The sequence below is a fragment of the Oncorhynchus keta genome, chromosome 11, assembly GCF_023373465.1.
Source record: "Oncorhynchus keta strain PuntledgeMale-10-30-2019 chromosome 11, Oket_V2, whole genome shotgun sequence".
NCBI lineage: Eukaryota > Metazoa > Chordata > Actinopteri > Salmoniformes > Salmonidae > Oncorhynchus > Oncorhynchus keta.
The window spans coordinates 38269319-38282213 of record NC_068431.1 but is presented as its reverse complement, the minus strand read 5'-3'; the positions used below and the strand labels follow the sequence as shown (position 1 = coordinate 38282213).

The 12895-nt window shown below is 41.6% G+C and overlaps 1 protein-coding gene across 1 annotated transcript in view; it reads left to right on the top strand.

Moving 5' to 3' along the window:
* Positions 1–8017: 8017 nt before the first annotated feature.
* LOC118390208 (unconventional myosin-Ic-like) overlaps positions 8018–12895 on the top strand; it is a 36614-nt gene continuing 31736 nt past the window's right edge. The window contains exon 1 of the mRNA XM_052457096.1: positions 8018–8165. The gene's annotated coding sequence lies outside the window, so the exon portion shown is untranslated. The remainder of the gene's footprint in view (positions 8166–12895) is intronic.

Genomic DNA, 12895 nt, shown 5'->3' with positions numbered 1-12895 from the left:
CAACAGCAGCTTCAAACATTAGGTCGACAGCATGGCTACTGGTGAATGCACCAGAAATGTTAGATGGCCTGAATAGTTGCCGACAGGGAAAATGTCAGTCAACTTCTGTGCCTCCATCCAGGTGAGAAGTTGAGAATATAACGGTTGTGACCCATTTTACTGTTTTCACACAAAATTACATGGCTAGAAGGCTACAAGGTAAACAATGACCCTAGGATCATCGCTTGATATTTCATGGATGCTGTGAGTGACAGTAACGGATGCCCCCATAGACTTGATCATGGAACTGAAAATACCCATATTGCAGAGATGCAAAAATGTCTGCGTCACTCTGTGGATGAGGCTGTAACAGACTGTGTCACTTTGGGCCCAGCACTGGAAATCAAAGAATTGAGCGTTTATGGCTCACTCTCAGAAGCAAATGTTGCTCGTTTTGGATGGACCATTTTGACCAGCTTAGAGGAGATGGGCACTTTGCACACATTTTCTTAGACACATTTCTGATCCAGTTTTGTTTCCAAAACACAATACAGGTAACACCATCTCTCATATAGTTAGTTGAGTAGTCTGATTTAGTACGCATGTCATTGTACTGTGTGTATTCCAGTACATGTGCAAATTAACTTAATTTGAGTATCCTTTTTAACCCTATGAATTTCCAACTTTATGTACAGTATCAATAACATTTTCTCCTGGTAAGCAACTTTTTAAGCCTCTCTTCAGCTATGTGTCAAATCAGTGTCAACTAATGTGCAAGCTCAGTGGAATCCCACATTATTTCCTCTGTCTAGGAGGAGCTGGATCAGGTGGTTTATGCATGGAGCAACCACTTAATTAGGCCATCCCACAATGCTCTGGCTCCCAATGCGTTCCCCAACCTACTTACAACCTGTGGACCGTAGGGAAGCTGATACTTGACGGGAGGACTGTGTTTTTAAAGACTACACTTGTAATGAGGACGTGTTTCACCTTTGTGTTGAACTCATGGCAGAACACAACCTTATAATGTCTGATGATCTGTATGTATGAAATTATAGACTTCATCAAATGATCCTTGATGGACTGGGTGTTGAGGATTATAGCATCTTCTCTCACTTAAAGGGCCAATCTGCAGTTGCTCCATACGTTTTTTTACTAATAAATTAATGATAGGAATGGGGGGATACCTAGTCAGTTGTACAACTGAAATGTGTCTTCCACATTTAATCCAGCCCCTCATAATCAACATCCACATCCACACTGTCCAGGGAACAGTGGGTTAATGCCTTGCTCAGGGGCAGAACAACGACTTTCTACCTTGTCAGCTTGGGGATTCGATCCTGCAACCTTTCGCATACTGGGCCAACACTCTAACCACTAGGCTACCTGCCGATACTGTACATACCCATTGAATCGTGAAGAACAGGCTATAATATCTAAATCTGACCAGGAAACATACAACTACCTCTGTTCTAACAGAGGTATTATCCAAATTGGTTCAAACATTGAATACAGGTTAACAAATGATTAATCCAAAGACAATAACTAGTTTTGACACTCTAACACCCCCCCCCCTCCCATTATCAAAATTGGTTCAAACATTGAATACCAAATATTGAACACAGGTGAACACATTATGTATCCAAAGGCAAGAACTAGGTGTGACACTCTCTCCCTACTACTCAATGTCCATGACCCACTATTTGCTCTCTAGACTCTTGTTCAACTCAGATCTAAAGTCTGGGTAGTTGTCATAGTATATTTAAGAAATAAGACCCAAGGGGGTGTGGTATATGGCCAATATACCACGACTAAGGGCTGTTCATAGGCATGACGCAACACCATATACCACAAACCCCTGAGCTGCCTAATTGCTATTATAAACTGGTTACCAAAGTAATTAGAGTAAACATATTTTTTGTCATTTTTTGTTAGCCAATCAGCATTCAGGGCTGAAATCACACAGTTTATAATGACAACTTTGGAACAGAACTGCTGGAGGCCTTGGATCTCTGTAAAGCTGACTGCGATTCTCTTCCCCAAAAACAGATCAGATCCTGTGCAGAACTGGAGGAACTGACACAGCCGATGTGAATCTGCTTCTCTTAGATATGTCATCATACAGTGCATTCGGAATGTATTCAGACCCCTTGACATTTTCCCCATGTTATGTTACAGCCTTATTGTAAAATGGATGAAAGTGTTTTCCCCCTCATCAATCTACACACAATACACCATAATGACAGAGCAAAAACAGATTTTTTGATGTTTTCGTAAATGTATAAAAAATAAAAAACTGAAATATCACATTTACATAAGTATTCAGACGCTTTGCTCCGTACTTTGTTTAAGAACCTTTGGCAGCGATTACAGCCTCGAGTCTTCTTGGGTATGATGCTACAAGCTTGGCACACCTGTATTTTGGGAATTTCTCACATTCTTTTCTGCAGATCCTCTCAAGCTCTGTCAGGTTGGATGGGGGGCATCACTGCACAGCTATTTCCAGGTATCTCTAGACATGTTCGATCAGGTTCAAGACTTGTCCCGAAGCCACTCCTACGTTGTCTTGGCTGTGTGCTTAGGGTCATTGTCCCGTTGGAAGGTGAACCTTCGCCCCAGTCTGAGGTGCTGAGCGCTATGGAGCAGGTTTTCATCAAGGATCTCTCTGTACTTTTCTCTGTTCATCTTTCCCTCAATACTCAAAAACATGCCCACAGTATGATGCTGTCACCACCATGCTTCACCGTAGGGATGTTGCCAGGTTTCCTCCAGATGTGACACTTGGGATACAGGCCAAAGAGTTCAGTCTTGGTTTCATCAGACCAGAGAATCTTGTTTCTCATGATCTGAGAGTATTTTATGTGCCTTTTGGCAAACTCCAAGCAGGTGCCTTTTGGCAAACTGGTGCTCTGTCAGAGTGACCATCAGGTTCTTGGTCACCTACAGTGGGGCAAAAAAAGTATTTAGTCAGCCAACAATTGTGCAAGTTCTCCCAATTAAAAAGATGAGAGAGGCCTGTAATTTTCATAATAGCTCCACTTCAACTATGACAGACAAAATGAGGGGAAAAAAATCCAGAAAATCACATTGTAGGATTTTTAATGAATTTATTTGCAAAATATGGTGGAAAATAAGTATTTGGTCAATAACAAAAGTTTATCTCAGTACTTTGTTATATACCCTTTGTTGGCAATGAGGTCAAACGTTTTCTGCAAGTCTTCACAAGGTTTTCACACACTGTTTCTGGTATTTTGGCCCATTCCTCCATGCAGATCTCCTCTAGAGCAGTGATGTTTTGGGGCTGTTGCTGGGCAACACGAACTTTCAACTCCCTCCAAAGATTTTCTATGGGGTTGAGATCTGGAGACTGGCTAGGCCCCTCCAGGACCTTGAAATGCTTCTTACGAAGCCACTCCTTCGTTGCCCGGGCGGTGTGTTTGGGATCATTGTCATGCTGAAAGACCCAGCCACATTTCATCTTCAATGCCCTTGCTGATGGAAGGAGGTTTTCACTCAAGATCTCACGATACATGGCCCCATTCATTCTTTCCTTTACACGGATCAGTCGTCCTGGTCCCTTTGCAGAAAAACAGCCCCAAAGCATGATGTTTCCACCCCCATGCTTCACAGTAGGTATGGTGTTCTTTGGATGCAACTCAGCATTCTTTGTCTTCCAAACACAACGAGTTGAGTTTTGACAAAAAGGTTATATTTTGGTTTCATCTGACCATATGACCATTCTGCTCACCGTTCTTGTGATCATTTTGACCCCACGGGGTGAGATCTTGCGTGGAGCCCCAGATCGAGGGAGATTATCAGTGGTCTTGTATGTCTTCCATTTCCTAATAATTGCTCCCACAGTTGATTTATTCAAACCAAGCTGCTTACCTATTGCAGATTCAGTCTTCCCAGCCTGGTGCAGGTCTACAATTTTGTTTCTGGTGTCCTTTGACAGCCCTTTGGTCTTGGCCATAGTGGAGTTTGGAGTGTGACTGTTTTAGGTTGTGGACAGGTTTCTTTTATACTGATAACAAGTTCAAACAGGTGCCATTAATACAGGTAACGAGTGGAGGACAGAGGAGCCTCTTAAAGAAGAAGTTACAGGTCTGTGAGAGCCAGAAATCTTGCTTGTTTGTAGATGACCAAATACTTGTTTTCCACCATAATTTGCAAATAAATTAATAAAAAATCCTACAATTTGTTTTTCTAATTTTGTCTGTCATAGTTGAAGTGTACCTATGATGAAAATTACAGGGCTCTCATCTTTTTAATTGGGAGAACTTGCACAATTGGTGGCTGACTACATACTTTTTTGCCCCACTGTACCTGACCAATGCCCTTCTCCCCCGATTGCTCAGTTTGGCCGGGCGAACAGCTCTAGGAAGGGTCTTGGTGGTTCCAAACTTCTTCCATTTAAAAAAAATGTTTGGTACCCTTCCCCAGATCTGTGCCTCCACATAATCATGTCTCTGAGCTCTACGTACAATTCCTTCAACCTAATTTCTTGGTTTTTGCTCTGACATGCACTGTCAACTGTGGGACCTTATATAGACAGATCTATGCCTTTCCAAATCATGTCCAATCAATTGAATTTATCACAGGTAGACTCCAATTAAGTTGTAAAAACATCTCAAGGATGATCAACGGAAACAGGATGCACCTGAGCTCAATTTTGAGTCTCATAGCAAAGGGCCTGAATATAAATGTAAAAAAGGTATATGTTTTTTAATTTTAATATTTTAAAAATTTCAAAAATGGTTTCCGCTTTGTCATTATGGGGTATTGTGTGTACATTGGGAAGGAAAATGTTTTATTTAATCCATAATCTGAATTAACTGTTTATCACTGGATGCCCTTTCCTGTGTGTCATGGTAGTTGGAAAAAACATGGAATTCTGCACTTTTCTTCCCATTGGCTGTAGGTCTTCCTAAGCACCAAAGATCTCTGTCATCTCCTGTTTCAGTGGATAGATTGCAGTAGCCAACTGCTCTATGATGTATGCTGGCACTTGAATCAGTTTTGTTCAACAACTCCTCTTCCAGGTTGTCTGCTTTTGCCTTCTTTTGACAGCTGTGAATATCCAGAATTTCTGTCAACGCCTCTGGATCTACACTGCTGAAATCCGACCGACAGGCCTCTAAGGTCAAGTGCTCCTTTTCGGTTATGTACTTTAAGAAGTTATCCAAAAGCTGTTTGTTCCAATATTGCTGATGCCATTTTCAAAAGTAGGCATCGCTCCTTTTTCCATCCTTCTGCAATAATGCGGCCTACACTTTGCCACTCCTTCTTTCCCCCAAAGTCGTATCGATGAAATGGCACCTTGAATGTACTACCCATGGTACACTGGTTGTAAAACTCCTAGAACTCAGATAAACAGTCCCTCAGAACTCCCCCCTCATCAGTGACCTGTTCGTACTTTCCATCAGGAAGGCTGAGTTTGATCTGAACATCAGCTTCAAGTGGTATCATCACATAAATGGTGGATCATTTTATAAGAACTTTGTTCTCAATGGACAACTAGGGTTCTACTCTTTGCTGCATTGGTGGTAGGGTGTTTCATTGTCATCAGCAGCAACATTTGCTTCTTCTCTTTCATAAGTTTAATTTGCCTCTTCACATACTTTTGTTGTCAGGTAGAACCTCATTATATTACCCTTTGTGATTTCATATTTTTTGTACATTTGAATGCTCTTTGTATCAGTCAGATCCACATCAAAGTCTTATATTGTTCTGTGATAATGTTCTCCATTTGGAAAATATAAATTCTCTGCCATTTCTTTTAATTATTTTTTTTCTACAGTCCTTAGGGACATCACATTTGCGGGTCCCTCCACCTCACCTGGCAATGACTTGCACAAAAGTTTTCTTCTTCCTCTGATACATAATCCACCCCACTTAGAGGTGAGGGCCCTCGGAGTGTGGTGTCAGGAAAATAACCTCACACTCAACGTCAACAAAACTAAGGAGATGATTGTGGACTTCAGGAAACAGCAGAGGGAACACCCCCCTATCCACATTGATGGAACAGTAGTGGAGAGGGTAGTAAGTTTTAAGTTCCTCGGCGTACACATCACAGACAAACTGAATTGGTCCACCCACACAGACAGCATCGTGAAGAAGGCGCAGCAGCGCCTCTTCAACCTCAGGAGGATGAAGAAATTCGGCTTGTCACCAAAAGCACTCACAAACTTCTACAGATGCACAATCGAGAGCATCCTGTCGGGCTGTATCACCGCCTGGTACGGCAACTGCTCCGCCCACAACCGTAAGGCTCTCCAGAGGGTAGTGAAGTCTGCACAACGCATCACCGGGGGCAAACTACCTGCCCTCCAGGACACCTACACCACCCGATGTTACAGGAAGGCCATAAAGATCATCAAGGACAACAACCACCCGAGCCACTGCCTGTTCACCCTGCTATCATCCAGAAGGCGAGGTCAGTACAGGTGCATCAAAGCTGGGACCGAGAGACTGAAAAACAGCCTCTATCTCAAGGCCATCAGACTGTTAAACAGCCACCACTAACATTGAGTGGCTGCTGCCAACACACTGACTCAACTCCAGCCACTTTAATAATGGGAATTGATGTAAAATATATCACTAGCCACTTTAAACAATGCTACCTAATATAATGTTTACTTACCCTACATTATTCATCTCATATGTATATGTATATACTGTACTCTATATCATATAATGCATCCTTATGTAATACATGTATCACTAGCCACTTTAACTATGCCACTTTGTTTACATACTCATCTCATATGTATATACTGCACTCAGTACCATCTACTGTATCTTGCCTATGCAGCTCTGTACCATCACTCATTCATATATCTTTATGTTCATATTCTTTAACCCCTTACACTTGTGTCTATAAGGTAGTAGTTTTGGAATTGTTAGCTAGATTACTTGTTGGTTATTACTGCATTGTCGGAACTAGAAGCACAAGCATTTCGCTACACTCGCATTAACATCTGCTAACCATGTGTATGTGACAAATAAAATTTGATTTGCATTTTTCTGTTGTTCTGCAGAGCATTTCCTGATTTTTTGTCTCCCCACATGAGCCCTCTTCCTGTGGCGATTGATCTGTTGACTGATCTGTTGACTGATCTGTTGACTGATCTGTTGACTGATAGCTCTGTTTGACTGATGGCTCTGTCAAACAGTTTTGCTTTTCATTTCAAAGGGAATTTTGTCTTCTGCCTGCAGTATGTGATAATGGCAAGGCCATCCTCATAGGATGGTAGGTAGGTGCGCAGCTGCTCATCACTCATGTGTGGAAGCACACTATCATCAATCTAATGCAGGAAAGGGAATAACTCTTCCTGAACTCTTCATGTGATAAATGGATCAGCACTGCTGCACACAATAGCTTGATTACAGGTAAACAACACTATCTTGAAACCTACACTTTTGCACCTTCTCCTTCTCCATCTTTCTTACATTATCCCCCGGAACATTCATGCCTCATAGGAAACTATAAAAGCCGTCCATCTTGCACACACACACATTTGACATCAACACTTCAACTGATGACTTCGTCAAAATGATACAACAACCTTTCTCCATAGTGCAATACATTGAATCCAACACACAGCAAACCACTCCATACCAGAGTTATATCTAAAAGTGAAACAATAGGCCTACATTTTAACATTGTCTGAAAATAATATTTCCTATCCAAATAAAAATGCTTTGTCATTAAGTTATTATTTTCTGCAATGTACGCCTATCTCTCAACAATGTCCGCATCTTGGGGGTTTCTATTATTTTGATGACATTTTATAGGCTATTGCTGCCCCCTGGTGTAGCCTACTGTTGTGTACTTGTAGGCCTATTTGTAAATTAAGTTTATACAAGTCTATATGCATGGGCCAGTACTACTACTACAATGCAAATAACAATTTAGTTCGAAGACAGGTCGAATATATGCAATGTATACATTTTAAATTCCGTAGCTGCACACACCACACCAAAATTATATTTTGATAATTGATGACGTGCTTCCAAAACTATTTGCGCACGGGGAGACAATAGAAGCATTGGAACGAGAGGACAGGACACCATGGTTACAGTTCGTCTGCCACTTTTCTAATGCGGTAGCTAGTTTGAGAGGATTACGGAGCTCGTGTGATTGAATAAATAACGGGAACATTAACTAAAGATACAACTTCAAGGTAAGATTTAATTCCAGCATTTTCTTCTTTGGCTAAAGCATTGCTTCAATTAGATGAAATATTACATTTATAGTGAAGGCAACAGGCAGACCTCGTCATAATCCAGCGGATAAAAACCCGATAGATACCGGATAAAAACCCGATAAATTCCAATTTATGATACAAGTATCAAACTTGGTACAATAATACTAGCCTGGGTACAAGTCTCTTTAGTTAGTCCACTCCCTGTACTCCATGTGCCAAAGAGATGGGCCTTTCTGCCATCTTCAAATATGAACATTCTATCATTAATGAGCTCTAGAAGAACAGAAGATTTGATCCTGATTTGATCACCTTCACAGATATCCTCCAATCACAACGATTATGCAAATATTTGAACTATCACTTTTTTTCTCCACAGAACATGGCACAGATAGAACAATAAGACAGATATTTCATCGGATGTATAAATGTGAAGCATCCGGTTGACGTTTCCACTCACTACCAAATATAGTAGTGAGAGGAAGCCCAGTGGCCGGCAGTGAGAGATGATGGAACAAAATAGATTTTGGCCCACATGCTGCGAATTTACTCATCGATTAAACATTTGATCTTAATTCAGTTTTCTGTTCCCAAAACTATAATCTATTATGAACAGAGTGGACAAAAACATTTTGTATACTTTTTTGTAAACTACCATTTGCCAAGGTTTTTAAAAATTGCGTTGTTTAGAAGGCGTACAAAGGCGAATTGAGCTATTGCACACCTCACTTTACAGAGTAGGCGTTCCCTAATGGAAATATGCAAATTAATGCTAGAATGCGCCAATAGGAACTCGCTAGCTTGTGCTTGGCTCTTCCCACCTCCTTGCTTGTTCTGCCCACTATGGCTCATTTGTTCCCATTTCAAATGACAGGTTGTGGTCTATCTTGGTTTAGTTATAAAAATAAAAAAAATCTTTGATGATGGTATCCGGTTACCAAGCAACTGTTTTTGTTTGATGAACTGTTTCAGTCTGGACAAAAAAATTATTGATGGGGTTACCTGTTTAATAATGGGTTACCTGTTTCTCTGCTGGTATTGTATTTCTCCTAAAGTGACGTGTACAGGGCAGGTTTCCTGTCATGTTTCTTAAAATTGACACTAAATGGAATATGTAAGGGATAATCAACGAGGGACAATGGAAAATAATGAATGACACGGAGTTGCATTATTTCCCAGTGAACGCATATAGCTCCGAGTTGATTATCCCTTTTATATTATCGCTATAATTTAATACATTTGATGCAAAAAATGTGTTAATTTGCAGGTAAAAATGTGTTAAATATCCACTGAAGTAGGTAGCAAGTTAACTAGATAGGTACAGTAGTAGCCTTGGTAAACAAACAAACAGAATTGCTAGTTTAGCTATCCAAACCATCAGTCGTAGCTTGCTATTATGAAAATCGAATTCAACGATGCAATTAATGTTTTCAATTCGACTTTTGCTTTCCAAAGCAGATCAAACATAGAGCATGTAAGAATAAGAATGAACTATACAGGGATGCAAACCAGTCACCTTTCGGCAAATTCTCTGTTTTTAAACCAGAATAGGTCAGCTACTTGATTCGTATGCGTGATTCTAATATGCGCGTGATTCTAATATGCGCGTTTGGGTCAATAATGGCTGTAAGCGAACCAGTAATGCGCGTTTTGAGCAATACTGTCTGTATCCAAGGCTCGAGCCTGGGCTCAGCCAGTCGTTCACATAACAGAATGCAGCACGTGACTGAGAGAAGAGACAGCCAGCTTGCTTTTTTATTTTTTATTTTTTATTTTACCCCTTTTTTCTCCCCAATTTCGTCGTATCCAATTGTTGTAGTAGCTACTATCTTGTCTCATCGCTACAACTCCCATACGGGCTCGGGAGAGACGAAGGTTGAAAGTGATGAGTCCTCCGATACACAACCCAACCAACCAGCCGTACTGCTTCTTAACACATCCAACCCGGAAGCCAGCCGCACCGGAAGCCAGGTACACCGTGCACCTGGCAACCTTGGTTAGCGCGCACTGCGCCCGGCCCGCCACAGGAGTCGCTGGTGCGCGATGAGACAAGGACATCCCTACCGACCAAGCCCTCCCTAACCCGGACGACGCTAGGCACTAGGCACAGTTTTCTGAGTAGAGTGTTGGAGGCTATTTTGTAAATGACATCGCCAAAGTCAAGGATCGGTAGGACAGTCAGTTTTACGAGGGTATGTTTGGCAGCATGAGTGAAGGAGGCTTTGTTGCGAAATAGGAAGCCGATTCTAGATTTCATTTTAGATTAGAGATGCTTAAATGCTAGAAAAATGAAATGCATGCTTTTGAACTTATCGCTGCCCGCACCCGCTGCCCGCACCCGCCTGGCCGACTAGCATCACTACTCTGGACGGTTCTGACTTAGAATATGTGGACAACTACAAATACCTAGGTGTCTGGTTAGACTGTAAACTCTCCTTACATAGTCACATTAACTTCTCTCGGATAGGGGGCAACATTCGGAAGTTCAACTGCCTGCTACTCATCCCCAGAAGATATTATAAGGATATTATTAGATTTGGAACTGTTTGAATCATGTCTGTGAGTATAACAGAACTTATTTAGCAGGTGAAACCCAGAGGACAAAAACCATTCTGATTTTTGTTGTTGTTGAGGTCTCTTTTCAATGGGGTTTCATTGGGAATCCAGATTTCTAAGGGACCTTCTTGCAGTTCCTACCGCTTCCACTGAATGTCAACAGTCTTTAGAAATTGGTTGAGGTTTTTCCTTTGTGTAATGAAGAAGTACAGCTATCCAGAACGAGGGTAACTTGAAGTGTACTGTTAGAAAGAGGCACGTGACCAGAAAGCTAGCTACAATTTGTTTTCCTCCTGTATTGAACACAGATCATCCCGTCTTCAATTTTATTGATTATTTATGTGAAAAAATACCTAAAGTTGTCTTACAAAAGTAGTTTGAAATGTTTTGGCAAAGTTTACAGGTAACTTTTGAGATATTTTGTAGTCACGTTGCGCAAGTTGGAGGTGTTTTTCTGGATCAAACGCGCCAAATAAATTGACATTTTGGATATATATCAACGGAATTAATCGAACAAAAGGGCCATTTGTGATGTTTATGGGACATATTGGAGTGCCAACAAAAGAAGCTCGTCAAAGGTAAGGCATGAATTATATTTTTGTTTCTGTGTTTTGTGTCGCGCCTGCAGGGTTGAAATATGCTTTTCTCTCTTTGTTTACTATGGTGCTATCCTCAGATAATAGCATTGTTTGCTTTCGCGGAAAGCCTTTTTAAAATCTGACATGTTGGCTGGATTCGCAACAACTGTAGCTTTAATTTGGTATCCTGCATGTGTGATTTCATGAAAGTTTGATTTTTATAGTAATTTATTTGAATTTGGTGCTCTGCATTTTCACTGGCTTTTGGCCAGGTGGGACGCTAGCATCCCACATATCCCAGAGAGGTTAAGAGCAGTTGGAAGACACTCCCCGGAAGGAGTGTTGTATGGAATTGAAGCTCGTCTGGAGGTTTGTCAACACAGTGTCCAAAGAAGGGCCAGAATTATACAGAATGGTGTTGTCTGCATAGAGGTGGATCAGAGAATCACCAGCAGCAAGAGTGAAATCATTGATATATACAGAGAAAAAAGTTGGCCCAAGAATTGAACCCTGTGGCACCCCCATAAAGACTGCCAGAGGTCCGGACAACAGGACCTCCAATTTGACACACTGAACTCTATCTGAGAAGTAGTTGGTGAACCAGGCGAGGCAGTCATTTTAGAAACCAAGGCTGTTGAGTCTGCCAATAAGAATGCGGTGATTGACAGAGTCGAAAGCCTTGGCCAGGTCGATTAAGACGGCTGCACAGGACTATCTTTTATCAATGGCGGTTATGATATCGTTTAGGACCTTGAGTGTGGTTGAGGTGTACCCATGACCAGCTCGGAAACCATATTTCATAGTGGAGAAGGTACGGTGGGATTCGAAATGGTCGGTGATCTGTTTGTTAACTTGGCTTTCGAAGGCTTTAGAAAGGCAGGGCAGGATGGATATAGGTATGTAAAAGTTGGAGTCTAGAGTGTCTCCCTCTTTGAAGAAGGGGGTGGCTGCGGCAGCTTTCCAAGCTTTAGGGACCTCAGACGATACAAAGATAGGTTGAATAGGCTAGTAAGAGAAGGTTCAGATTGTCTAGCCCAGCTGATTTGTAGGGGTACAGATTTTGCCGCGCTTTCAGGACATCAGCTGTCTGTATTTGGGTGAAGGAGAAGGGGGAGCTTGGGCAACTTGCTGCGTGGGGTGCAGAGTTGTTGACCGGGGTAGGGGTAGCCCGGTGGAGAGGATGGCCAGCCGTAGAAAAATGCTTTTGGAAATCCTCAAATATCGTGGATTTATCAGTGGTGACAGTGTTTCCTAGCCTCAGTGCAGTGGGCAGATGGGAATAGGTCCTCTTTTCTCCATGGACTTTACAGTGTCCCAAAACTTTTGGGAATTTGTACTGCAGGATGCAAATTTATGTTTGAAAAAGCTAGCCTTAGCTTTCCTAACTGACTGTGTATATTGGTTCCTGACTTCCATGTAAAGTTGCATATCGTGGGGACTATTTGATGCTAAAGCAGGACACCACAGGATGTTTTGTGCTGGTCAATGGCAGTCAAGTCTGGAGTGAACCAAGGGCTATATCTGTTCTTAGTTCTACATTTTTTAAATGGGGCATGATTATTTAAGATGGTGGAT